Consider the following 5235-nt stretch of genomic DNA (forward strand, 5'->3'; position numbering starts at 1 on the left):
GAGGTCCACACTCTCATTCGTGTGTGGGAAGACCACCTGGGTGATTTGCGGCGTACGACACATAATCGCAAAGTGTATATTGCCATAACCGCAAAGTTGGAATTCTACGGCATCACAAAGCCAGTGAAAGCTGTAAAAGGAAAAATCTTGGAAACACTTACAGGTAAGCAGAATTTTTCCTCTTTAGGGCTGTTTTTATTTGGTAAACAAGAGTGATGTTTCTATTCTTTTGCCGTTGTGCACGCCGGTGCCAGTAATAGCTGTTTTGCAGCTTTCCCTTTTGTGCCACGTATCATCAGCAGGAATCTAAACATGTGCAACCGCGTGGTCTTAATACCGAACTATTAGCACTCAAATAGTCGTTTCAGACGCATGCCATGCGTTGTGACTAAGAATACAATATTTCAAAATGCAGATAGCTAAGGGTGGCGGTGATTTTTGCTTGAAAGTGTGGCACCCTCTGTGAAATTTTATGTGAACGCGCTTATGCATGCTGATAGTAATTGCAGTTTTCCCCAAATACGTCGAAGCAAAATTTTACTGATTACCAGCGTGACACCATTTTTCCCTAAAACAAAGGTTTTTATCTCCGCGTTTTCTTTTTTTTTTTTTTTTTCAGGCGCCTTAACCGCACATTAGGCGCCGGCTCTCCCCAGATAAAATGGATATTCTACAAGCCCATTCACAAGTTCCTGCATCCGCAAGCGACGAACGACACAAGCCTCACAGCAGAAAGCGAGTGCGGCAACGAGACCGTAGAGGAGGTGAGTACGTTTCGAGCTTCCAATTTTGCTTTCATATATCGTCCCTGTATTTCTGTGTGCAACGTGGCAGTTTATTTCCATGCAAAATTTACATAACGGCTGCGACAAGGAGAAAATTGTTCCAGTCACCAGAATGGGTCACGAAATTTGTTCCTATTTATTGCTAGAAACACAACCTAGCAACAACGCAGTTCAATGCACAACTAAAAATTTAGCAGTAGCTTAATTAAAATATATATAAGTTTTTACATTTCTGGGCAGCAATTTCAAATGTCACACATTACTGACCTGCCTGAACATTTAGATGCACAAAATACTTCACTTTGTGTTTACAAACTGAAGTTTCATGTGTTTTTTTTCCCTGTCGGATTTGCTTCTTCTGATCATAGACAGAATGCAGTGCAGCTATGCATCGGCAGATGAGGACGAGGATCTTGCCGAGGATGCCGGTGCAGTAGATGACGGACCACATGTCCTGTTGCCAGCTCATGGTTCTCCAGCTGCCTGCCCAGAAGGCTCAGCACCTGCAGCCCCACAGCTTCTCCAGACTGTACCAGATGCCAGTGAAGCAAGGCAGCCGCCAAGAAGAAAGGAAGCGACTCAGCGGACGCTGCTGTCCCAGCTCGTAGATGAGCAGCGACAACTGCGCTTTGAACTCCGTGATCACAGACGGCAGAAGATTGACTTCCGAAAGGCTGAACATCAAATGCTCAATAAATCCATAGAGTCGGAAAAGGCATCGACAGCCGCACTTGTGCAATATCTGAACAAATAAAGAATGCAAAGCTTGCCAAACATGCCCGGTGGCACTTATCAAAAGATCATCTTGTCACATTCTTCCACTAACACCCCCCGCACATATGCAGCAAAACTTTTCTTGCATAAAGTGAACAGTGTGCATATTTTACACTACAGTCACAACACGTGCTTTTTCACATTTTTATTCTGTCATTAGAGGAAACTAGATGCAAAAGAAGTTCAGCAGTGCAGAAATTCTACATCAGTGCAAGCACACTGCCTGTGACGGAGAAGCACATCCTTACAGACAAGTGTTCCACGGCACGAGTGTGCACCCATCTTTATGTTCGTCAGGCACACACTTGAGGGAGCTACGGTCATGTTTACGCTGCCAGCTTAAGAAAGTACTGTCCCAGTGCCGCTCTGACTTCTTGGCCTCCTGCAGTAGACGCACGGGTTGTACGCACCGGCTGCTCATACAGAGCGTCGAATGCCCTGCGGTCTTGCTCCCACTGGGTGTCCACAGTGTCCCTTAAAGTTTCACAGATGTTGTGAAGTGTACATGATGCCCTGATGGCACGTCTCGCGTTGGGCAGCTTACACTCCATCCGCTTCATTACGTATCGGAAGCGGGCTTTCAATCGGCCAAAAGCATTCTCTACTACCCGCCGTGTCTTGGACAGGTTGGAGTTGAACGCTGCCTCACTTGTTCCGCTTCGTGCATTTGGATAAGGCTTCACCAGGTTTTCGGTCAGCGGGAACGCCTGGTCACACAGAATCAGTGGGCCCACAACTGCACCCTCAATAGTAGCTGTGGGCGACTTGAAGTGTGCACTTTGCACCACTTTGCAAAGCTTGGAACGTCCGTAGACATGGGCGTCGTGGCACCTCCCAGGGCTGCCAATGTTTATGTAGAGGAACCGGTACCGGTGGTCGACGAGAGCAAGCAGTATCATACTATACCTGTATAGAAAAAGAAAAGAAAAGGTAATAAATGCCCATGAGTGCACAGACCTTGCGGTGTCATGTTGCCACTGTATATTGTCTTTGACAAGTACAAGCGTACAAGGCGGGCAACAGGAGGAGCGGTATCAACTGATTGGTCATATGATAAAAAACTGCCCCAATATACGTGAGAAAGGCTCACGCAAAACCTTTTTGTCAGCTCCTGCAGTCTTCACGCGTTACCAACTGCAGTTCATTTAACAATCTAAGTGCAGCAGGGCACACACCTTCTGAAATACTATTTTGCTCGCAGTTCGTGAAATGAACTATGCTGACTTTTTGTTAATATTAGGTGGCAGATAGGCGTTTTCAGCATTGACATCGGTCATAGCCACACCACTTGGAGAACACTCGAAAAAACTTACCACCCTTTGTAGTTGTAGTAGTCCACTGCGTTTTCCTTCGGGGGTGAGATGGCAAAGTGGCAGCCGTCCAGCGCACTGACGTACACCTTGAGGAAAGCCGGTCATGGCATAAAATTCCCGCATATGTGCGGCCATGTCGTCCGGACTTATCATGCGCAGCCACTCGCCTTCCAGCTGCGCGAGTACGGCCTTGCAAAAGTCCCTGAAGGCGACGTTGACAGTGGACCGCCCGATTCCGAAGAGATGCGCGATGGTGCGGTCTTCGGCGCTAGAACACAGGCGATACAAGCCAACAGCGACTCGCTTCTCCACTGTGATTGCATTCCTCATGTTCGTGTCCTGCCGCTGGAGTTCGGACCGACACGACTCCACGAGGTACCGAAACGTCGCCGGACACACTCGAAAGGCTTGCTTGAAGTGCGCTTCCCCGAGGTGAGGCAGGGTATCTTCAAACCAGCGCTCGTTGCGCTCGTAAGCCCATCGCTCTCGCTGAATTGCCGAGAGCCCCACCAAAACAGCTGACACTGCAACCGCGTTTGTTTGGAGGCGCAGTTCGACGCCCCTCGCCTGTCTTACTCTTTCTCGGATTAAAGCTTTAAATCGCCGTGACTGATTTGTCGCTTTGCTCGCAAGCACATCAGCGCTGCTAAATCACGATTAAATTCTTCTTCATTGCGCACCTGAACAACGGGGCCGCAGTGAAGCTCCGCCATTTTCCCTGCTACCCTCATACGGATTTCTTGTGGACTTGTCTCGGCTTGTGATGTCTACCAATGTCATATATTTTCTTCTTTTTAAATAGAATAATAGTCTTTTGTTATGTTTGAAAAAAAAATATTACGTATACAAACATTCTAGATGCATCTGAAATATAATTTTGTGCTTTTGCGAACTCTGTAATCGTCACCGCTATCACTACCGAATGACATTTGTTTCGCCGTGTAGACCGGCGCCGCCGAACCGAATGCCATTAACAGCGAATGACATTTGCTGTAAATGTCATTAGATCTGCCGTGTGACAGGGGTATTACTTTCTCCTTCAGAGCCTCAGTACAATCGTCTGGAAGCACTGCAGGCTTAATGTACCCATCGGAGTTCGTAAGCAAGAAAAACAAAATTGGCGAAGCTTGCACTAAGTTTCGCAATACTTGAACCATGGCGGAGCTGGAGGATATCCTTCTATGTAAGTGCTGAAGGACACACACACATTAGGTATGAAATTGTTTATTTATATGTTCGGTCGTCGCTTTTTACCGAGGTAGCAGCAGTCATCGTCATACCCATCTATATCGTCGTCTTCCTCATGCATGACTGGCGGGGCCAGATCGTTTTGTTCGCGGCCTTTCACAATTCTCCTGAAGTGGAACTCGTCAGCCCGCGCTAGAACCGGCAGCAGCCGGCTTCTCGAACTGGGAGTCTGTAGCGCCAGCTGCCTTGTGCTTCCCCCTTGAGGCGCGGACGCACGTGGACTGTTTGATTGCTGTCCTTTTTTTTTTTTGCGACCGCCACGCGCAAGCCTGGTGTCATGTGTCAGGGCACCCCCTGAGAGGGGGACGCATCAAAACCCCCGAAAAAACGAGGAAAAAGAACAAAAGAACGGCCATTTGAAGTGGGCGCCAAGAGCGCGCCGACGCACCGAGGAATCATGGGCGAAGGTGGCAGCACACTGGTCGGCCAATCAGGGAAGGCCACGCATGGGACAAGTGGCGAGATTACCATATAAGGACAGGGAGGAAGCAAGAAGCCAATGGGAGTGCGCCACGGGAGAGCCCAGAGGGTATAAAAGCGGGGCGCACAAAGAAAAGGGGGAGGCAAGACACGGGGAGGCAAGAAACCGAAGAAACCAGGAGGCGGCCGGAGCACGTGCGCTTCAACGAACGAGCCAGGGGGACGCGGCCAAGCCATCGACCACGCCATCCGAGCCTGGGCGGGAGCGGGCCGACTTCGCATCGGCACCGTCATCCTAGGTGCACCACGAACCTGTGTCTTCGTGGCCCCAGCGGCATCGGCGGCCAGCGTCCACGCTCCGTCGACGTTCGTCTCGACGGCCCTGAAAGGCTACGTTCGGGCCGAGCCTACCTGGAACGTCCAGCGGCAGCGGCTACCAGGGGGTATAGCCACCGAGGAAGCACGCCGCCGAAGGGATGACCGCGCGCGTCGAACGCCGGCATCAAGGACCTCCAGCGAGGGCGGTCACCAGGGGGTAGCCGCAGAGGAAAGAAGTCAGGACGCGCGGAGCCCACGCCGTCCAACGAGTGACCGCGCGCATCGAACGCCGGCACCGAAGCGAGACGACGATGGCTACCACCGAGTCGCGGCCACGCAAGGGTGCGACAGGTCAGCGCCGACGACCGGGGTAGGCC

At 50.5% G+C, this 5235-nt stretch overlaps 1 pseudogene; it reads right to left on the bottom strand.

Moving 5' to 3' along the window:
* Window positions 1-1745: 1745 nt before the first annotated feature.
* LOC144144914 (uncharacterized) lies at window positions 1746-3585 on the bottom strand (annotated as a pseudogene).
* Window positions 3586-5235: the final 1650 nt, after the last annotated feature.

This window comes from Haemaphysalis longicornis, unplaced genomic scaffold (genome assembly GCF_048455015.1).
Source record: "Haemaphysalis longicornis isolate Haplotype H1 unplaced genomic scaffold, Haemaphysalis longicornis Haplotype H1 scaffold_7, whole genome shotgun sequence".
Lineage (NCBI taxonomy): Eukaryota > Metazoa > Arthropoda > Arachnida > Ixodida > Ixodidae > Haemaphysalis > Haemaphysalis longicornis.